Source organism: Pseudorasbora parva, chromosome 2 (assembly GCF_024679245.1).
Source record: "Pseudorasbora parva isolate DD20220531a chromosome 2, ASM2467924v1, whole genome shotgun sequence".
Taxonomy (NCBI): domain Eukaryota; kingdom Metazoa; phylum Chordata; class Actinopteri; order Cypriniformes; family Gobionidae; genus Pseudorasbora; species Pseudorasbora parva.
In genome coordinates this window covers 53,244,404-53,269,011 of record NC_090173.1, presented here as the reverse complement: position 1 = coordinate 53,269,011, position 24,608 = coordinate 53,244,404, and the positions used below count along the sequence as shown (strand labels likewise).

The 24,608-nt window shown below is 35.5% G+C and overlaps 1 long non-coding RNA gene across 2 annotated transcripts; it reads left to right on the top strand.

Annotated features, from left to right (window-relative positions):
- Positions 1 to 6,903: 6,903 nt before the first annotated feature.
- Positions 6,904 to 11,948, top strand: LOC137046967 (uncharacterized). Of its 2 annotated transcripts, none has more exons than XR_010899128.1 (4): positions 6,904 to 6,992; positions 8,120 to 8,183; positions 9,602 to 10,480; positions 10,800 to 11,948. It is a non-coding gene; the product is annotated as an uncharacterized lncRNA (long non-coding RNA). The 2 variants fall into 2 exon arrangements; XR_010899130.1 differs by lacking the exon at positions 6,904 to 6,992 and adding an exon at positions 7,602 to 7,851.
- The last annotated feature ends 12,660 nt before the right edge of the window (positions 11,949 to 24,608 follow it).

Below are 24,608 nucleotides of genomic sequence, written 5' to 3'. Positions count from 1 at the left end.
AAATGTACATGTTGCTAGCATGACTTACCATGTTGCTGGCATATTTTAGCACATTGCTAGCATGTACTGGCATATGCTGCTAACATGATTACCATGTTTTGGCATGCTGTTAGTATGATTTAACATAAAGCTAGAGTGATTTAACAAGTTGCTAACTACTTAACGTTACCATGTATTAACATGATGCTAGCATGATGTAGCATTTCGTTAACATGTTGTAACATGAATTCAAATGTTTCTAACTTGTTTTAAGCATGTTGTCAACCTGAATTAGCATTTTGCTAACATGTTTGAAGCATGAATTAGCATTTTGCTAGCATTATTTAACATTTTGCTAATATGTTTTAACATTAACATGAATTAACATGCTGCTAGCATGATTTAACATGTTACTAGCATGTTGTTAGCATTAATTAGCATGTTTTAAGATGATTTAACATGTTGCTAGGATGTTATAACACTGCTAGTTAACTTTGCTATTTGGATGTGATAATGATAACTGTCGGGCTGAAATGAGCAAAAAACACTTGCGTCGCATCTGGCGTCACATTGCTCCGGGTGTGTGATAGGGCCCTTGCCATGCAGGCCTATAGGTGGTGAGTGCACTATTGCCCTAAAAATTTGGACACGCGTTACATTAGACAACAAAATTGTATCTTTAAAACCTAATTCAATAACATTTTGTTAATTGTTTTGACTGATGTTTTTTTTTGCTCAAATAAATGCTTTAGTAGTGTAATATTTTGTCATTTAATTCAATGACATTCATTTAAAGTGAGGCTTATTATCTGGACGCATTGTCCAACTGGATGCATTGTATGTGTATATGTGGGTCAATGGCTGTTTATACTCTCCTTTTTAAGTACTGTAGCATACAGACAGACTTAGGCCCCATCCACACGGAGACGCGTTTAGCTGTATACGTATACATTTTGTACCGTATCAGCGTTTCGTCCACACGGATCCGGCGTTTTAGAAGCATGCATCCGATATTTTTTGAAACCGGGTCCCAAAGTGGATAAACCTGAAAACGACAATCTTCCATCTTCGTGTGTACGGCGAATCCGTATATTTTCTGAAACGGTGATGTCATCACACTACGTCCAGCACGGTAAAGAGGTAAGGGATACAACTACAGGCATGCGCACATCAATATCGCGTCATTTAATGACGTATCTGCATTATTGTAAGGGTATGTTTTGGGTTGGGGTAGGTGTAGGCATTAATAAAACACATCTGTTAAGTAGCAAATGTATTTATTGTTATTTTATTGTGAGATTTTGCCTCACCTCCGACCACTGCTATACCCCTGCTAGCCACAACTCTTCTTCTCCGTTTTTAGTGTATTTCTGTGGCAGAATTACAGCGCCACACACTGGCCTGGCATGCAAACTACATCGTTTTTAGTCCGTTTTTGTAATCTCGTGTGGACGCAGATATTTCTTGAAATGAGGGGGAAAAAAAAAGATCGGATTGGGAAAGCGCTGGCTTCGTGTGGACAGGGCCTTAAACTGGTTTAGGTTATGTTATTAATCGGCTCCTTCTAGGATTCATCATATCTATCACACATGATAACCTTATCTTTGGTGAATGAAATCAAGGCATACACTCTAAAAAATAATTCAGTGGCTTAGTAAATATCACAGTAATAATTAACTTTATTAACTTAATAAAATCTCTCAATATCATTTACTTGATGATTTTAGTTAAACATACCAAAATAATTGACAAAAAATCCAGTTAATCTTATCAAATATTTATAGTTATATTTAAGTTTTTTTTACTTAAATAATTTAGTATTCAAATAACCAATTATTTATTTTAAATATATTTAATACATTAGTGAAATTTATTTCAAAATATTTGAGAATGGAGAATTAAACCGATCTGTTTCAAGAACCACAAATATTACTTAATTAAAATTATTAGTTAATTATTATTATTATTAAAAAGATTATTAATATTTAACACACACTGAAGAAATTGAGTAAGTTTACTCGATTAAAACAATGCATCATCATCATCATCATCATCATCATCATCATCATCATCATCATATGTCAGTTTGTTTAAAGTTCTTTTACTGCTGCTGATTTACAAACACACTTTCCCAGCAGCCAAAAACAGACAAATGTATAATAAGAGTAAAGAGCCCAACTAATGGAAACACTGATCACCATTATGGTGACTTCAAATGAAACACAAAAATCTAAAGCTGTGGCTGAAGTCAGTTGTAGTTCTTGTGTTTCTGCTCCTCTCTTTGTCTGTCCTCTACTTTCCTTCAGTTATTCTGCTTGTTAAAAGGGTTATTAATGCTGAAATGACTCCACATTTATTATACACCGATTTTGTGACTCAGATAAGGTCTAGTTCTGGTTTATTTCTTTGCTCTTGGCTGACATGTGGCATTGTTATGGCCTGCTTGTGGCCCAGATCTGGCAAACAGGAGTGGGCCACTCAAGGGCCGTCATTCATCGCAGCATGTGGGCCAGATCCGTATTCCACATGTGCCAGATGAGGGCCAGATCTGGGCCGACACAATGTTGCTATGTGGGTAGTTACCAAATAAGTAGCCTATCTTTAAGAACAGAAGCACAGATAGGACTGTTACAGACGCAACAACATACAAATAAATGTTTATTGACAACGTTAACATTTATACAAAACACTACAGTGTTGTATGCCTATTTATAAAATAAAAATGATTTTTTTATTAAAAATTAAAATGATTTTTAAGTTGTTTACATATGCATTTGATCGTTTTCTCAACTTTCTTTTTTCGTGCAGACACTCATTATTTTGGAATATTTGTATGCTTATTGGTCTATGCTATATCTTGTCTCTGATATTCAAAGCGTTCAATTCATGATAATAATGAAAACTAACATAAAACTAAGATGCAAGTGTTTTATTTTGATAAACATAACACAATATAACATCGTATCTCCATTAAAAAATGTTTTACTGTTATAAAATACAACGTTGTGAGCATTAGTTTTGATTTATTAAATGCGTGAAAAAGAACAGTAACAACAATTTTCATCATTGTCATAAGACGCGAACTGTACAGTACACATCTTATAACGCGACGCAACTACACCGCTTTGCTCATTGGTCGTTCCAGTTTTGGTGCGTCGCGTCGCGCGTTTCCAAAGTACGAGGTGTGTCACGTTGATTTGCATATTACAATGATTTCAGGAATTTTTTTTTTAGGTCGGCTGTTTCCCGCTAATTATTATACGCCACATTGTTCACCATATTCTTTCAGTCGAACGTAGTCTGTTGAATTTTTTTTACAGTGTGTTTATATATATATATATATATATATATATATATATATATATATATATATATATATATATATATATATATATATATATATATATATATATATATATATATATATATATATATATATATATATGCATGATTTGGGGAAAATATATAATTGCAATTATTCTGGTTAAAATTATGATTTAAGATGCAATTATTATTAAAAACATTTTTTTACACAAATGAAAAGTGTGTATATTTTTTGTTTATATATTAATATGACTAATAATAATTATTATGATTATTATTACTGCTAAGAAATGTTATATCAGCTATCTGTGATATCAATTTTTATCAATATCAAGTCTTTAATATGAAATATGAACCTCTTGTGCAACCACTGTGGGGAAAAACTCCTGTACACTGAAGAAAACATGGATTGTCTTATAAATGTATTATTTTTTAAGTTTATTAAGTTTTTTAATTAATTATTATTTTTCTTCTCATTTATTACCTAAACTTTTAAATCATCATGAAGGCCAGAGGGCACCCTCGAGCGGAAAACATCACATTTGCCTGAAAGAAGTAATGACATCCCTGATGTCTATGTCTATCAACTGGCCTACTATTAAACATCGCATACATTTTAAAATCTTGCTTATTACTTACAAAGCACTAAATAGTTTAGCTCCCCGGTACTTAAGCAAGCTCTTAACGCATTATACTCCATCACGTCTATTGCGGTCTCAAAACTCTGGCCAGTTGATAATACCTAGAATATCTAAATCAACTGCAGGCGGTCGATCCTTTTCCTATTTAGCTCCTAAATTGTGGAATAGTCTTCCTAGCATTGTTCGGGAAGCAGACACACTCTGTCAGTTTAAATCTAGACTAAAAACACATCTCTTTACTATGGCATACACATAGAACATTTTTAACTTTCATTATTCAATTCAATTGACTGATTGTTAGGCTGCATTAACTAGGTCAGCCGGAACCGGGAACACTTCCCATAACACCTGATGTACTCGTTACATCATAAAAAGAGTGGCATCTACGCTAATGTTAGTCTCTCTGTTTATCCCGAGGTTTATCCCGGATCTGGGCCCTGTCCGGATCGGATGGTGGACCTGCCTGGACATGACCAGCTCATCCTGGAGTGTCTGCTGAGCCGTGTCAAATGGTGTCTCCTCCGAATTTGCCTCACTGGCACGACATGCTCAAAACCCGTCTTCGGCGCAATAATTCCGATCTTTCATGTATTCATACTCTTGTGTAATCGACGCCCCATCCCATCATTTATTTCCAAATAAATCTGTCTCTTTCGTGAGACCCTAAAATTTTGAATATTCCGATCTAATATGATTTCCGACCTGTAAGGTTGCCAGAATAATAATCTTACACGGTGTGTTAATAGGCCAGAGGAGAACTGGCACCCCGACTGAGTCTGGTTTCTCCCAAGGTTTATTTTTCTCCATCATGCCCTGATGGAGTTTTGGTTCCTTGCCACTGTCGCCTTTGGCTTGGCTTGCTCAGTTTGGGACACTAAAAATATGATTAAAGTTATTCAACTTATTATACAAATAAAATGTATGAATTAGGTCTTATTTAATTCTATAAACTATAACACTGATCTGCCAACATTGTCGCTATATGATAAATTAAAATAAGCTGATAACATCACTGTTTTCTCCAGTACGACTGTACAGCCAAATCTAATTTTGTCGCAATATTGTCCTGTTTGACACTGTGAAGCTGCTTTGACACAATCGTGATTGTAAAAGCGCGATATAAATAAAGTTGATTGATTGATTGATTGATGTAAAGCTAACTGTAAACAGAAGATAGGAACGCTTTAGGCTTGTTCAACTTGACCCAGCGATGCGCAGCTTATCTTAAAGTATTCAGCTGTAGGCTTCTTTAAGGTTTATGTAGGATCATGAATTTCTTGTACCTAAAACGGTGTTGTGTTTTTTACCTTCATACCTGTAGTGCTGAATCTCGCACTTATGGATGATGGGCTCTCTCTGAACTGTACACAAAAGGTAAGATAACGCATAAAGATCACCAGATACTAAAAAAGTGTTATGTTTTATATGCCCCATGTGTTTGTTTAGACATCTGATTTAAAAATAAAAAATACAATTTAAAATAGGATTTGGCGAATGTTTAATCTGTACACGAGCTCTGCTTTACCTTAGTTGCTCTGGTTGGTGTAGCGCTATCCTATCGCGTGCAGAGGGAGTTTGAAAGACAACCGTTTATCCGCCCCTCGGATTGAGCCGTCAATGGTGAGTTTCCAGACCAAACATCTTGATGTGGCTCTGGCTTGTCAGGCTACTGCTTCAAGTCTGCGGCCGATTGGTCTGCGCATCGCTGGGTGAAGTCAAACAAGCCTAAAGCGTTTCTATCTTCTGTTTACAGTTAGCTTTACATCAGGGATTTCCTCAATAGGTTCTGTTGTTGAGCTGTTCTGTATGTTCTGTTGTTTGCGCAGTAAAATAAACACGTGAAAAAAGCATTTTTAACAGGTCAAAGACACTCGTCAATTGTATTTTATTTATGGCCAATTCAATATTATAATCTTATCAGTTAAAGGTTAATAATCGATTAATGAGCATCGGTTGTCGGTTAGGAAAATTAACCGAAATGAGCATCCCTAATTTTAACGTTGCAAAGTTCACTCGTGTTTATTGAGAGCGCTCAGATACAAACAAAACAAACGTGTGCTCTCAACAACTCAACAATACAATAACACTTTCTCAGCAATCTATCTCCAGCTCTCCGAGAGTCTCTCTGGGCTGCCAGTGCTGCAGCTCCTGCTGCTCGCCCCTGACTAAACCACGCCCGCTCCGCCACATAATCTCGGTTCAAATGCAAAGATGTCAGCCAATCACAGCTGTGGGTGTTTTGACTGAAGCCTCACAGACACGCCCCTTTAGCGGCTAATATTAGAATACAAAAAAATGCCTTTTATTTCTAAATTATGATTTTGTTCGATGTAAAAAAAACATACTTACAATATAAGTACACCTCAGGAAACATTATAAAATAAAATAAAAAATCCATGCCATGGGACCTTTAATAATTTCACTCTCTATGTTATTATTGCATCCTGTTAATGTACTACAATACTGAGGTGCAGTATAAATTGCATATAATTATTGTAAATGTTTACACCAAAATTTGTTCTGCTTATGTTTCACGAATAATGCTCAATACCTTGTCAATAATCATGCTGATGCTTTTTATTTGTTATTTTACTTGATAGTAGGCCTACTGGTATGTTATTGATGGGCTCGACCCTAATTTAAATATCCATCAGGAGGTTGTGATTTGCTAGAGAGCATTTGATAGGACAAAATGAACTGTTTTCCAGAAGAAAAAAAGAATTTTGTGAACACTATATAAATATTAATATACTGTTAAAGTAAAAGTGACATGTTATTTGGCAACCAAATATGAATGCTAACCATATATCCCATTAAGGTTAATCACAGACTTTGTTTACAGGCTGCTCATTTGCAAAATCAGTACTTTATATTCACCAGTGATTTAGATGAACTTTTAAATTGTGATGTTTTAGATATACTATATGTATTACAGGTTGTTTTTGTTCTTCCCCTACAGAATACGGGATGTGTTTGGAGCGTACAGTCATCAGAAGCAGAGCTGTGGACAGACATTCACTCTAATGATGGACTTCTGCTGATGGACAGGTAATGTATATAATGTGTGAATGTGTGGCGCTGAACATGTAGGTTACCATCCTTTTCTTTTTGGAGGGTTACTCATTTGAAAAGCAAATGATGGGAACCTAAACGGGTTGGGAAGGGACGACGGGCCAAAATTTTATAAAGAATTATTATTATTTTCATTGTGTCAAGAAGTATAACCACTGCTGGACATTGTCGCGGTGTTCAGCGAGGGACCCGAATCATACCCGCCCCTTCACACATACACCATGCACCCGTATCGCAGAGATCTGGCTGGGATCGAACCAGCAACCTCAGAACCCATGAGGCAGCGCTCTTACCTGTGAGCCACAGATCTCTTGCCAAGACATGTGAAGGAACTTATATTTCACTTTTCACATCAGTGATTTTACAATAAAACACAGTTTGAGGTGTGGTTTGAACCCATGTCTCCAGCACAGTGTAGCCACTTGCGCCACTGTGGCTTTCACATTGAGAGCTAGTGTTTGGGCCACTTTGTTTGATATTATGGCAACAATTTAACATAAGCAACAGTGGGATTTGAACTCCGGTCACCTTTATTAAAGCCCGTAATTTATCTACTGAGCCGCTGAGTCTGTTTTGTTGAAAAGGCAGTGTGGAAGGGAATTTATTGAAAGCTTTGTTTGAATGAATGAAAAAAATCAACAAGAACAGGATTTGAACTCATGTCTTCAGCACAAACCTTGTTTCCAACTAACATGTTTAGCCACTTGTGCCGCTTTATGACTTTTCCCAGTGTCTGCTAGTGCTTGCGGCACATTGTAGACTATACCAACTGAGGTATCTGCAGAGGCCATGTGTTTAGCCACTAACACCACCTTGGCTTTCACGTAAAGTGGAGGTATTTGATGTACTTCATTTGATTTAATGACAACTAAACATAAACTCATTAGTGAGATGTAAACTCTGGTCTCATATGTAGAAGATCATCATGTTGAGCCACTAATGCATTTTTTAAACACATGGATCATACTTTCAAGCTTTGTCAATTTTTGCATGTTTATAAATATGAATGCATCACCTAATCATTTCTAGCACATTATTTGCTAATTTTTATGAAATAATTTCACTGTTTTAACTGAGCAACATTTTAATGTTTTAATTTATAGGAAAGCAGAGCACAGATTGGAATGTAAGGGAGTGTGAGCAAGACACGTCGGGACTCTAACACAGGTGAGTCTACAGCTCTGTGTGCTGATGGACACGTTTGAAGCACTGCTTTATGAAGCTTTGAAACGTTTACCAATGGTTTGTTTGAATCAATGGTTCAGAGCTCATATCAAATTACCATTTGATTGCAGCAAAACAATGCTTCATAACCTCATACTGTTTTGAAACATATGGTCTACGTTTGACCTGGTGAACTCATGAACCAGTAGCTAATATAGAGTTAGAGTAGGGCTGGGCGATAAAACGATAACGATAATTATCACGATATACACATAACAATAACAAACGATAACAACAGTTCGATAAATTCTCGATATAATGCTTACGCGCTATGCGTAATGCTGCGCATGCGTATTGCAGACCGGGCTTCTGGGTGCTGCACGCGCTGTGGTTTACAGTCAGTGGCTGACAGGCTTGGAGGATCGGAGTCAAGTGGAGCGAGAAAAATGAGTGATAGTGAAGAAAACTCAGAGCCCACGACCAGCTCGGCGGACAAAGATATCACTGACAAGTTAGTTCGCACAAGACCAGCCCACTGTCGGTGAGGTGTGTGTGTGTGTGCGCGCGCGAGTGTGTGTCGGTGAGAGAGAGAGAGAGAGAGAGAGAGAGAGAGAGAGAGAGAGAGAGAGAGAGAGAGAGAGAGAGAGAGAGAGAGATGCACAGTGGACCTTTTTTTTGCCCGTTTGCGTTTTTAATGTTTTACTTACACAATAAGTAATGATATTATTGATATACAGTGTAGAGTAAAAAAATGCTGATCACAATTAAAATTTTAATAAACAAATCTACCTTAGTTTTAATAAATTGTTGACCTGTTTGGGAAGTGTTTGTCATGTTTTGACAATACAGGATAGTTTAAAACCACAGCTAACTGTCTGTTTTCTACATCTTTCACTCAGGAGCAAAAATATGCCTTTAAACTGTGAAGAAATAAAGATTTTACATTTATCGTGATATTTATCAATATCGACTGATATGGAAAATTATATCGTGATAATTTTTTTGGGCCATATCGCCAAGCCCTAAGTTAGAGTAAACTGATCTCAGGTTAGTTTTATAGTTTAGGTTCAGTTTTAGTGACAAATGTGTGTATAAATGGAAAATGGAGAGTGAACGATAATTGTCTCCCATTGGCCGGATTAGCCAAGCCCTCTTAAAAACACAAAACAAGCCGTACAAATTAATACAACAACACAAATTATGCAGACACTTTATATTTAATGGTATTTTCATGATTTCTACAGTATAATTTATAACAATCGAAACATTTGCAATCGGTTTGTAAATGGTGTCATTATTTTTGCACTGCATTCTTATTACATTTCCACCATTGTGACTAGCAGTCAGTGTCATCATCTTAATTTAAAACTAAGAATTATACCCACTTTCCCACTCATTACCCTTTTTGTGTTCTCAAACAGACAACAAAATAAATTCTCCTACACCCCAAGCTAAAAGAGGTTATGGCCAATAACTCTACACAATCTACGCTGTAATCTACATCCTGTTTTATGCAGACGCTGTGCAAATGAACAACCTCAGTTCAGGTGACTTACTCAAGTTTAACCAGATATCATCAGAACGGGATGTGCTAAAATATTGCCTGTCCCAATACCAACACCTGAGCCTGGTGTATGTACTTACATGAAGTATTTAGAATCCTGTATTCGGTCTAAGTGGTCAAGTTAGGAGTTTCAAAACATGATGAATGATGGTATACGCTTCAAATATTGCTCTGATGTGTATTAGAGATAGTGTGGATTTAGTGTCCATTATAGGCTTTGGCATTTGACATCAGACCTGGGGGACAGTCTCATCCACTCTTTTTTGCAAAACTAACTCACATTCTTACTTACTCAAACACATTTTGCACTTTGCACAGGTGTTGCAAAATGGCACATACATGTAGCAAACGTTAAACACAACTACAACAGAGCTGTCATCGTTTAAACACAACAAGTCAAAATTGTTCACACTTCTTTCTAATGATGTTATCAAATCAGTTCTCTAGAATATAAGCCATTTCAGAGTCCAGGTGGCCCAGATACGTTGAGTGTTGATACCACAATGGATGGAAACAACGTGAGAGGCAGAGGAGGAAGAGTTTGTGGAAGAGGAGGAAGAGTACAAGGACAACGGAGAGGAAGACCAAGAATAGTAATTTCAGATCAAATTCCGGCAACTGTGATAGACCATGCTCTTGGTAATGGAGTAACAATGAGGAAAGCAGGACAAAGAGAACAACCCAATTTGTCCAGATTCTCTGTGGCCACCATCAGGACATTCAGAGAAGAGAACAGGTACATTTATTGTTTTTCTGATTTGTGCGACTGAAAGTTTACTGTATAAATTAGATATAGTACATCAGTTTGTTAATAAAAAGAGGAGTGGGGAAAAAAGAGAGAAAAAAGAAGATTTACAATACATTTTACATATGAATGAGACGTCCATTACTATTGTTTCTGTATACATTAGATATAGTACATCAGTTTGTTAATAAAAAGAGGAGTGGGGAAAAAAGAGAGAAAAAAGAAGATTTACAATACATTTTACATATGAATGAGACGTCCATTACTCTTGTTTCTGTATACATTTGTAAAAGCATTTTCTCTTTTGTAGAATTGCAAGACTACCAAATGAGGGTGGAAGGACTCCTTTGTTCTCCCAACAGCGAGAGGCTCTGATTGACTTTGATTTTGCAATTGCACAATATTTTGTGTAATACGCTTTTCATTTAGAATTGTCTTTGTTCTTTGGGCTTACTTCATGTTTGTGCTGAAAATACAGAAATTCAATACAGTATGCAATATGTTTGCTGTACTGAGTTGTGAATTATTTACTTTTATTTATGGCAAAGTTACTTTCTATATGCAATAAAAAAAAAATTATTATCTGTAACTACAAGCTCTGGACGCTGTGTTCTCCATTTTTTTATGTAGTGTCTAATGAATGCTGATATTTTTATATATTGAGCGGCTGTGTTTATGTTTTGAAAGCATTGTTTGATTTCGAGCTCAGATCAAATGGTTTTGAGGCAAGTGTTTGATTTCGCCAGGAGAGTCAGGGGTTTTGTGAATGTAGTTTAAAGACTGGGTTTTGTGTTGAAAGTTTTAAGAATGTGGGTGAAGGTTTCAAGAAATGTGTTTTAGCAATTGTGAAATACTGTAAACACAAAACCTCCTCTTCAAGCACTATTCACAAAACCTCTGACTCCTCGTGCAAAATGAAACCTTCGCCTCAAAACAGTTTTTACCTGTGTTCAAAATCAAACGCTGCTCTCAAATCATAAACAAAGTGATCAAAATGATAAACACTATCAGGCAGTCAGTAAACAATACAGCAAAAAATAGAAAACACATTGTTCAAAACATAGTTCTCAGGGAGAAGTACATTTTTAATCTTAAAACAAATTTAATATTTTTCTGTCATTGATGAATGAAAACATGTTCATCATAGAAGCTTAAAATTGATCAGCTATTCATACTCTGCTTTGCAATTTTTTGTATCTTCTTCCTGCTTGTAGCCCTATTTTTACCAACTCGTTCTCATGAAATGCATATATAACAAAAACTGTAAATCGTTTAAATGGCAAAAATATTTTTTATGTCCATATGATACGCATCACTAGTGGGACGCTTGCATATAACACGCTTGGGTTTAGTGGTGTAGAATGTGGATACATGCATATAACACGCACAAATTGTATTTATTGTGTGGTTTATAAGGCACATGCATATGATTTGCATTTTCACACCATAGGTTTAGTTGTTTGGAGTACGTGCACATAACATGATATCATATTCACATAAAACATTTCGGCATATACATCGCACAATAAATACTGTAGTAGCAATAATCTGTGTTTTCCTCGGGCAAAGAATTGACTCGGGTCTTCGTTCAAATATCAATGTTTACTGAATGTTCTTGTACAATAAACAGAAATAAAACTCCGGTCAAAAAACTGTGTAGCTCCGTCTTTCTTTCGTTCTTACAAAGGGCTAAACCAAAGGCGCTGAAGCAGTCCAATAATAAAACGGAGCAAACCATTACAGAATAAACATAGGGGAGTATAACAAATATACATATAAATCCAAACACTTTAAAATCTAAACCTTAATCGTATTCATGCATTTCTAACTTTAATATTAAATTTAATTATTCAAACAATGGCTCTTATATGCCCGGCCCCTAATTGTATAGGCAGGCAAACTATATCAATTACCACTCAAAATTAACTAGAGCCATAAACCTTCAAAGTAAGAATCTTTGGAGTCACAACTTGAACTTCCATTCCAACTAAAGTCAGATTGCTTCCTGTAGAAGACATATTTTGGAGATGGGTCGATTCAACGTGCTGCTCTTCGTCTGAACACACACACTGCGAACACATCCTTTAGAGTCAGGCATTGTGTTGATGATGCAGCCTATCATCCAGTAATTCCGAGGTGCATTGGAATCCACAATCAGGACAATGTCTCCAATCTCAAAATTTCTCTTCAACCTGGACCATCTCTGACGTTCCTGCAGGAGAGGTAAGTATTCCAGCGTCCACCGATGCCAGAAAAGATCTGCCAGGTATTGGATTTGTTTCCATCTACGCCTTGCATAGATGTCATCTTTCTTGAACACACCTGGGGGTAAGCTTACTTGTTTCCTCATCAGCAACAGATGGTTAGGGGTCAAGGCTTCGAGGTCATTAGGGTCGTCAGACATTTTGGTAATTGGTCTTTCATTGATGATTGATTATGGCGCTCGGAATGTTCCATTCGGCGACGAGACTGAAAAGCACGACAGATAACACACGTGTATACGTGCGTGTACGTCTCCATTTGTTTTATATGGAGACGTACACGCAAATATTACCTGACGTAGACACGTCAGTAACGTGTAGCTGTTGATCTATGCAGACGTCACGGTGGCGTCACGTTAGAAGTTAACGTGTGGATTACGTCTGAACGTGGGGGGGCGGTTCAAGATGGCGCTCTAGCAACATGTGAATTGATGAGCTCCGCGAACTCAAATAGTATTATTGGTTTATAGTGCAATTAAAAAAAGATTCTGCCACTCTCTTTCAATTCATAATATCAGTTAGTTAACAAATACTGTTTTATAAGAGAGTGACACAATGGGCAAATCCGAAAAAAGGAAAAGCAAGAGCGCTCCTCAGGTAAACGTCAACACTGCCATTAAAACTGGCAAAGACCAAGCTTCCGGAAGTCTTGTAAAAGACAATCTTCATGACTACAGCAAGATAAATCCTGATTTTGATGATTTCATGTTATGCGAGGAGGAATTTCCTGCTCTGCCAGACACTCCATGCAAATCTCCTGCTACCAAACAACGGAAGACCGTAAGTTATGACATTGCTGATGTTCTCTCGCAACTCGGTGGACTCTCGCAATTAATAAATACTCGGTCTGATTCTCTGGAAAACATGATAGGAGAGAATACACGCGCGATTACCAGCATGAAGGAGGTAATACATGAAAATACCAAACAAATCACAAGTGTCAAGGAAGCTATCGAATTCATGAGTGAGGAAGTTAACAGTCTGAAAATCAAGTACGGAGCGGTAGAGTCCAAGGTGGGTAAAGTGGAGCAGGCTACCACTGAACATGAGAGAAGACTGGCACATCTGGAGAGCTATTCGCGACGTTGGAACTTACGCATTTATGGCATCCCAGATAAGGACAGAGAAAATGTTCGGGAATCGGTCATCCAGGTGTGTCAGCAACTCCTACCAGAAGACAAGGACAAACTTTCAAGCGCCATTGACTCTGTACACCGACTTGGTCGCAAACAACCGAACAAAAACAGAGGGATTATTTTCCAGTTTACCTCCCGTTTCTACCGCGACGCCGTGTGGCGTGCAGCAAAGGAGTCGGCTTTTCTCAGGGAAAATAAACTGAAAATATCCGAGGATTTGTCCCCAGCAGATAAAGAGAGGAGAAACAAACTATGGCCAGCAGTGGAAAAAGCAAGACAAGACAATAAACGCGCTTACTTTATTGGTGGTAGGGCCTTTGTTGAAGGAGTCGAAATATACCCTCCAGCGTGAAACTTTATGTAACGTTACCTGATTTGGATATTCGAATCTCCTTTCGTGATATAGCCTACTGAGAGCGTGAGCTAACAGTTTGTTTAACTGAGAATTTATTTTATTTTCTTATTATCTTCTCTTCAACGGACTTTATTTATTTAGTTCTTTTATCTTTTGAGTTCAATCTAATCTAAAAAAATCTCTTCTGAAGAAGAAGGGAGAAAAAAGAAGAGGAAAAAACAACTCGTTGCTCACAGATAAAACCAAGGAAGACTTTGAAGACTACCTCGATTATTATGCATATACTAGGCCTACTAAATGTGGGATTACTACAATTACTCTTTTTATTTTTATTTTTTTATAGCCTGCCCTTGAGATTGAACAACATTATTTGCATTGGCACAGAGTTTGCTGTTCTCATCGTTCTGTGTATATTTGTTATTACACATTTTCTGAGACTTGTTTAATCTACCTTTATAATAGACTTCTTTTCTCGTTTTATGTCTCTATCTTTAATTTCTTTTAACACTAGAGGGTTAAGAAACCTGACTAAAAGGAAAGCGGTTTTTCTATATCTTAAACAATTTAATTCAGATTTTTGCTTGCTGCAAGAATGTCACTCAACCAAAGAGGATTATAATTTTTGGAGATCTCAGTGGGGATCAGATTTATGGATGGCTCATGGAACAAGTAATTCAGCTGGCGTTTGTATTCTTAGAAACCGTTTTAATGGGAAGATTCTTTGCTCTGATTATGACCCAAGTGGACATTATATCTGTCTTGTAATGGAAATTTCAAATGTTAGATATGTTATTGTTAATATTTATGGGTTTAATCAACAACAAAAAAACGAAAAACTTTTTGATCAAGTGGAAGAACTTGTGTTGAAATTGTTAACTAAATACCCCAATTCCTTTTTAGTTTTTGGAGGAGATTTTAATGTGACGTTAGATAACATCTTAGACAGATGGCCCCCAAAGTCTCCTGATAATTCAAATTTGTACTTAAAGATGTTTATGCAACGTTTTTCTTTAGTTGATTGCTGGCGAGATACTCATCCTTCTCAAAAAATATTTACTTGGAGTAATAATTCTCTTTCACACCAGTCTCGTATTGATATGTGGCTTATCTCTAGAGATTTAAATAATGTATCCTCTAATATTATTCCATCGCCTCTCTCCGATCACAAATGCATCTCAATATGCATTCCTTTTTCAGATACTACTAATTTACATAGAACTACCTCATATTGGAAAATGAATATCTCCTTGCTTAATTATAAGGAAGTAAAGGAAAAAGTACATTTTATAATTGTATATTACTGGGAAAAAGCAAATAAGGAAAACAGTTTTTGCTGTAATTGGGAATTAGCAAAATACGAAATTGGTAAATATCTACGTGCTTTTAGTAGCCAATTGGTTAAAAAGAAAAAAAAGGATGAGAATATTATAATATGCAAAATCTCAAATCTTCTATCTAAAACAGTTTTATCGGATGCTGAAAAGGTTGAACTTTCTAATCATCAAAATGCATTAGATGAGTTTTATAAACAAAAAGCTGAGGGAGCATTTGTTAGATCACGGAAAAAATGGATGGAGAAAGGTGAGCAAAACTCCTCCTACTTTTTTAGATTGGAAAGACAACAAATTAGATATAACCAGATTGAAAAGCTTATGATTGATGGAACTCTTTGTGAAGACCAGAAAGTCATTGCCAATTTTTGTGCCAAATTCTACAACGATTTATATACTTCTAAATTTAACAAACAACATGCTCATGACTTTTTTGAATCATTTTCTTCTATAAATCAATTAAGTGAATCTGATCAAGCTTTTTGTGAAACCCCTATTACTTTAAGAGAAATCGATGATGCAATTAAGTCTTTAAAAACAAACAAATCCCCTGGTACAGATGGTTTAACATCCGAATTTTATCATGCATTTAGTAAAAGTATAACCCCTTTTTTGTTGAATGTTTACAAGGAAAGCATAAATAAATCTTTCCTTCCACCGACTTTATGTCAAGGGTTGATCACCTTAATCCCAAAACCAAATAAAAACCTGTCTTTAATAGATAATTGGCGTCCAATAACGTTATTAAACAATGATTACAAAATTATTGCCTTAGTATTGGCCAAAAGATTAAAAGGAGTATTACATTATATTATTGATGAAACTCAATCTGGCTTTATGCAAAATAGACACATATCTAATAATATAAGATTAATATTAGACATTTTAGATTACTCTGATATGATTAATAATAATAGCTTCATCTTTTTTTTGGATTATTATAAAGCATTTGATACTTTAGAACATAATTTTTTATTTCAAGCACTTAAAAAAATTGGCTTTGGTGATTCATTTTGTAAAATGGTTGAAGTGTTATATGTAAATGGGAATAGTTCAATTAAATTAAGCAACGGTACCTCTCCCAGGTTTTCTTTAGATCGTGGAGTTAGACAGGGATGCCCAGTGTCTCCTTATTTGTTTTTAATTGCAGTACAATTTTTAAATATGCATATTAGAATGAGTAATTTAAAAGGCATCACAATTGGAAATACAGAATTAATTATTAGTCAATTAGCTGATGACACAGCATTATTTTTAGAAGATTCATCTCAAATTTTAATAGCCCTAAACACCCTTCAAACATTTTCTAAAGCCTCTGGGCTAAGTCTAAATATTAATAAATGTGAACTACTTCCCATTAAAAGTTGTAGTGCTTCATCAATCTGTGGGATAGCTGTTAAAAGCACGATTAAATACCTTGGTATAGAAATAACTAAAGATAAAAACAGATGTGCTACTAATTTTAATTCAATTATTGCAAAAACAAAGAAAAAATTTAATTGTTGGCTTCAAAGAGCTCTCTCTCTTAAAGGAAGAGTTTTGCTTACTAAAGCCGAGGGGCTATCTCGTCTATCTTATGCTGCCCAGTCTCTCTATGTTGATAAACCTACTGGTAATATGATCGATAGAGTCCTAACAGATTTTGTTTGGAAAAACAAAACACATTATTTGAAAAGATCTGTGATACTGAACACCTATAATAAAGGTGGCTTAAATCTTATAGATTTCAGTTCCTTAAATTATACCTTTAAAATAAATTGGCTTCATCGGTATTTGAAAAATCAACATTCCATTTGGTATATTTTTCCACAACAAGCTTTTTCATATATTGGAGGTATTCATTTTCTGTTGATGTGCAATTACAGTATTTCAAAAATTCCTATCAAACTCTCAAATTTCCACCAGCAGGTACTTTTGGCATGGGCTTTAATATATAAACACAATTTTACCCCCCATAAATGTTTTATTTGGAACAATCAAAATATTTTATATAAAAATAGAATGCTTTTTTTGGACCAGTGGTTCAAAAATGGTCTGTTTTTAGTAAATCAATTATTTAATAATTAAGGCTTATTAATGACCTATACTGAATTTCTTTGTGAATATAATTTGCCAGTTACCCCCAAAGAATTTGCTATAGTTATGGGAGCAATACCATCAGGAATTAGCATGCTCTTAAAAAACAGCAGTCATTCTACTCTTAATATTACTATTCCTCAACCAACAGAAACCCCTATAGGTACAATATGTTTTTCTAGAAAGAGGGATAGAAATTATAAGGTTAGATCCCTTTTTCTTGAAAATATCATCTCTGTATCTCCCTCAATCTCTTATTGGAATAATTTATTTATAAATTTAAATTGGAAAAAGATTTGGTCCTTGCAACAAAAATACTTTCTGACCAATAAAGTAAAAGAAGTGTCTTTCAAAATAATAAATAAATTTTACCCTGTTAAACATTTCATGAGGAAATTTAAAACAGATATTGATATAAGATGTTCATTTTGTCAAGTCCATATAGAAACTGTTTATCATTTATTTTGGTCATGCTACTATGTCAAACAACTTTGGAAAAATATTGAGGCCTTTATTAATGATAATATCCAGCAAGGCATATCCATAACTTTTAAAGACATTATTTTTGGTCATTATGGCTGCGACCCTAGTAAAAACAACGCTGTCTTTGTTATAAATTTAATGTTTATTCTTTGTAAATTCTATATCCACAAATGTAAATTCACTAACAACAAGCCAATTTTTTGTGTCTTTTTGAAAGAATTTAACATATATCTTAGCACTATATCATCCTCTTTAAATAAGAAAGCAAGTAAAACGACCTCTATATGTAATGACTTTAATCTGCATACCCTAACTGATGTATAAATATCTTACCCTCATTTTCTAATGTTCTTGTTCTATTATCTTTCTTCTCTTTACTTTATTCTTTCTTGCCTTTATTTTCTGATGACATTGGACATATTGTTGATGCATCCTTTGTATTATTGTGCATTGTTACAAACTTGTATATTATAGACATGTCATCTCTCTTTTGCATTAATAAAAAAAAAAAAAAAAAAAAAAAAAAACGTCTGAACGTGTGGAGAACGTCTGGACGTCTGAACGTGTGGAGAACGTCTGTACGTCTGAACGTCTGCACGTCTAATGCCCGATAAGCACATTAATTGCTATTTAACATATAGTGCATAAGCATATCTTTCCTTGAAGAATATCAAGAAAATACTATTTGGTTTGTGATTTAATAAAAAAAAATTATAATAATAATAAATATAAAAACTAACATCACAACAGTAAAAACTAACATGGGTTTAGCATAGCCTATATACAATAATAAATAAAAAGAATCATAGTAGAGTAGATGCATTACTTGAGTATATTCTGAATTTCTTTTCAAAAATCGTGCACTTCTTGAAAGCTCATTTGAACCGGGTTGCCGAAATGAAAACCTCCAATAGATGGCAGCAATGAACTGTACTATTAAGATTACTGGAAAATGTTCAACCTATTCTTTCAAAAACAAATATATATGTAATAATACCCACACAACTCCTGTCAGACTAGTGCAAGTGTTTTCTACTGGTGTGCTGTTTGGAACTATATTTTCATTGACTATTGTGAGAAATCATGCCTGTCCTTAACAGTTTATCTGCAGGCATTCTTCTGGTTTTCTAATGATTTCTTTTTTCTAAGCTAAAACTGCTTATTACGGAAACATAAAAAAATATATAAATATTTACAAATTTGTGTTTTACTTGGTATTTTTCCTCAAATTTTTGTCTCAATTGGCAGTTAATTTTCATTATATATATATATATATACACAGGGAGTGCAGAATTATTAGGCAAGTTGTATATTTGAGGATTAATTTTATTATTGAACAACAACCATGTTCTCAATGAACACAAAAAACTCATTAATATCAAAGCTGAATATTTTTGGAAGTTTTAGTTTTAGCTATTTTAGGGGGATATCTGTGTGTGCAGGTGACTATTACTGTGCATAATTATTAGGCAACTTAACAAAAAACAAATTTATACCCATTTCAATTATTTATTTTTACCAGTGAAACCAATATAACACCTCAACATTCACAAATATACATTTCTGACACTCAAAAACCAAACAAAAACAAATCAGTGACCAATATAGCCACCTCTCTTTACAAGGACACTCAAAAGCCTGCCATCCATGGATTCTGTCAGTGTTTTGATCTGTTCACCATCAACATTGCGTGCAGCAGCAACCACAGCCTCCCAGACACTGTTCAGAGAGGTGGACTGTTTTCCCTCCTTGTAAATCGCACATTTGATGATGGACCACAGGTTCTCAATGGGGTTCAGATCAGGTGAACAAGGAGGCCATATCATTAGATTTTCTTCTTTTATACCCTTTCTTGCCAGCCACGCTGTGGAGTACTTGGACGCGTGTGATGGAGCATTGTCCTGCATGAAAATCATGTTTTTCTTGAAGGATGCAGACTTCTTCCTGTACCACTGCTTGAAGAAGGTGTCTTCCAGAAACTGGCAGTAGGACTGGGAGTTGAGCTTGACTCCATCCTCAACCCGAAAAGGCCCCACAAGCTCATCTTTGATGATACCAGCCCAAACCAGTACTCCACCTCCACCTTGCTGGCGTCTGAGTCGGACTGGAGCTCTCTGCCCTTTACCAATCCAGCCACGGGCCCATCCATCTGGCCCATCAAGACTCACTCTCATTTCATCAGTCCATAAAACCTTAGAAAAATCAGTCTTGAGATATTTCTTGGCCCAGTCTTGACGTTTCAGCTTGTGTGTCTTGTTCAGTGGTGGTCGACTTTCTGCCTTTCTTACCTTGGCCATGTCTCTGAGTATTGCACACCTTGTGCTTTTGGGCACTCCAGTGATGTTGCAGCTCTGAAATATGGCCAAACTGGTGGCAAGTGGCATCTTGGCAGCTGCACGCTTGACTTTTCTCAGTTCACGGGCAGTTATTTTGCGCCTTGGTTTTTCCACACGCTTCTTGCGACCCTGTTGACTATTTTGAATGAAACGCTTGATTGTTCGATGATCACGCTTCAGAAGCTTGGCTATTTTAAGACTGCTGCATCCCTCTGCAATATATCTCACTATTTTTGACTTTTCTGAGCCTGTCAAGTCCTTCTTTTGACCCATTTTGCCAAAGGAAAGGAAGTTGCCTAATAATTATGCACACCTGATATAGGGTGTTGATGTCATTAGACCACACCCCTTCTCATTACAGAGATGCACATCACCTAATATGCTTAATTAGTAGTAGGCTTTCCAGCCTATACAGCTTGGAGTAAGACAACATGCATAACGAGGATGATGTGGTCAAAATACTCATTTGCCTAATAATTCTGCACTCCCTGTATATATATATATATATATATATATATATATATATATATATATATATATATATATATATATATATATATATATATATATATATATATAATGAAAAGAATGATTCAGTTCTGGGTAATATAATTTATATATATTCTATTACCCAGAAGTGAATCATTATAAACCTTTTTAATATAGCCTAATTGTATGTGAAGATGTGAAGTTGTTGGTTCCCATGACATGCTATATTTTAATGTTTTGATGATAGCAAGCTTTTCTCGGCCATACATTTTGAATTTCTCTAATGAAGGGCAATGCAAAGCATTAAATCAACCAATGATCAGCCAGTTCTTTGAAGTAGATCAGAGTGCATCTCATGAAGCTTCATTTGGCAAGCATAAATAGACAGAGTGTGTTACACATGAAAATAATGGAAGAACAACAAATGAAACAAACAGGCCAACAGCTGGGAAGAAGAAGAGTAAGGATGTGTGGTAGAAGGGTAGGCAGAACAGTAGAAGAGGTGGAGATTGTGGACATGTTGAAATAAGGGACACTATTCCAGATTATGTTCTCAACCATGACCTTAAACAACTGAGGTGTGTCAAAAGTTATATAGCCAAATGTTGGGAGAACAACAGTGTCTTTAATAATTAAAACGTTTGTAGACAAAACGGGTATAATCAGACAGCTTTCTGTACTGTACTGTATACTTACTGTATTGCAGTAGTCCATTTGTATTTTAGATGATACAGTAAATATACTTTATAAAGACAATGTAACACACACACACACACACACACACACACACACACACACACACACACACACACACACACACACACACACACACACACACACACACACACACACACACACACACACACACACAATCACTGCCCTCACTTTGAGAAGGATTTTGAGGGTAATCCATTTATTGCTGCTGCTTGAATAAATTATTTTAAGAAATGCCTTTACTGGTTTGCAAATCTTAAGGATGATTCAAGAAATGTACCAAAGTGACTGAGAAAAACAAAAAGGACATTCAGGGCAAGTATGTGCTAATGTATTTAGTAAATGTGTCAACGTGATTACATTGAAGTTGCCCATTGGGCATGAATATGAACATTTTTGTAAATTCATGACCTCTGCAATTATTCACTCACCAGTTTTTGGGGTAGCCTTAAAAAAGCCTGGCTGATCATTACCAGCCTGGCCCACCCAATGTTGTTGTTGTGTTTTTGTTTTGTTTATAAAATCTTATTTATAGTGTGTATTGTTTGCTTCTTTTACATTTGTGTTCTTGGGCTCCCGGGCTGAAAATGGGTCCCACCCCTGATATTGGTTAATCATTATTGAAGTATTGTAAACATGACTGTTATTCCATAGCTGTAGTCAGAGTTTTATACAATGGGGGGTGCTGGGCACAACCTTATGTGGGGTTAGATGTAACACGCATGGTTTAACCCTTTCCATACATACTAGGATGATTAAACTTAGTGTGTTTACTAGTTGCCATATTAATATTATATAGAGAAAATATTGTTTAAATCCAAAGTTTAAAAATCTGGAAGATATTACTGAACATTTTTTTTTAACCATAGACCATAGTAAATTTAAGTTATTTTTTCAACTTTTTGTGTTTATTTAAAAATAAGACATCTGATATTATTGTAATCTTATATCTGTTATTTAATAGTTGAGATCGTTCTTTAATGCTGATCTAACCAGCAGAAAACATGAGCCGCTGTTTAAATCCCAGTTTCGCAGATGGGGTGCGTTATGGTTGTAACACTATTATAAATAGGCCTAAACTATTATATTCTATACTTTTATATAGGGGGGGGGGGGGGGGGGGGGAATAAATGAACCACAAGTGGATTTACCCAAACTGAGACAGTCAAAAAGCTGCGGTTTATTTGACTTCTATTAATGTCAATCTGTTCTTACAAGAATTCCAATAATGACAGAATTGTATAATACATTTATATATATATATATATATATATATATATATATATATATATATATATATATATATATATATATATATATATATATATATATATATATATATATATATATATATATATATATATATATATATATATATATATATAATGAAACTTAACTGCCAATTGAGACAAAAGTTAAGGGAAAATACCAAGTAAAACAAATCTGTAAATATTTGTTTACTATGTGCATTTTTAGCTTATAAAAAATAAATCATTAGAAAACCAGAATGCCTGCAGATAAACTGTTAAGGACAGGCATGATTTCTCACAATAGTCAATGAAAATATAGTTCCAAACAGCACACCAGTAGAAAACACTTGCACTAGTCTGACAGGAGTTGTGTGGGTATTATTAACTATATATATTTGTGTTTTTGAAAGAATTGGAACAATTCATTACTATAATGTTATAGCTATGAATGTGCTTTTACTTAATGTAATTTAATAATTACTACTTCATCTAAATTGCTTAATCTTTTTTAATAATAGCTTAATTATCGGGCATTGGAGGGGCAGACGTGTAGACGGGCAGACGTTCAGACGGGCAGACGTTCTCCACACGCATGTCACACGCACGTTAACACGCCTTTAAGCGTGGTTAGGAAAGAAATGACACAAAGCGAGCGCCATATGTCAGGGCAACTTTGGACCGCTTTGGACCCAAGACGCTGCCGACGTGAGCCAACGTGAGCCGACTCAGCAGTTTGCTTTCGTCGCCACTAGTTGATCGGCGTCGTCTTGGTGTGTTCCTAGCTTCAAACTCCATAAATGACTCCCTTCACCACCTCCCCATGCTGTTCTGCAACTGTAACGTCAACTTTTTTTCCACAGATTTTATTTATTTTTTTAGCTTTTGCAAGCTGCTCACCACCAGTGCAAAACACCAACAATGCACCATTTAGGACAACCTGCTCTCTAAAACGTTCACTAATACTCTTTAAAGACTCAGCTATCTTAAGTGGATTCATACCCCTAAACCCTTCACCTATTTGGTCTTTTAATTTGTAAACAATCTTATACTCCAACACAGTCTTTGCCATCTTAATGCCTCAGCTTCCTTCCTTCTCCAAGGAGGTATCACACCTATCCCGTTTTCTTGCAAGCCTCAGTATTTCCCTTTCACCCCCAGATGTTGAAGACATACCAAAGAAAAGCAGCTACTAGAGCTGGAAAGGCACACTCGAAAGCACCGTAGTACCGGACCTACACAGCTCTCCTCAGAGTTTATTTGGCTCCACACTCAAGAGTGTTAAGTGTTAAGTAACTCTGGAGAAGTGTTAAAGATAATGAGATAATTAAGAGATTAATTAAGTGATGATTGGCCATTAGTGAAGACACCTGATGATAACAAGCAGAATCACTGAAGGACAGAGTCACCATTTTAAGTCACCATTATGGAGATCAGTGTTTGCTTTAGTAGGGCTCTTGGCCCTTGGCTTTTTACCATTAGTTATTTTTTCTGACTGCTTTAACTGTGTGTTTGGAACACACATTTTGGCAAAAAAAAAAAAAAAAAAAAAAAAAACAGAGAACATCTGTTCAGGTGTTGATGATGTTTTGATTAACATTATTAACATAATCATCATTTAGTGACTGGATCAACTAATATCATTCTGAGAAAAATGTCTAACTATATGGGGCATGTGTTGATTTTACATT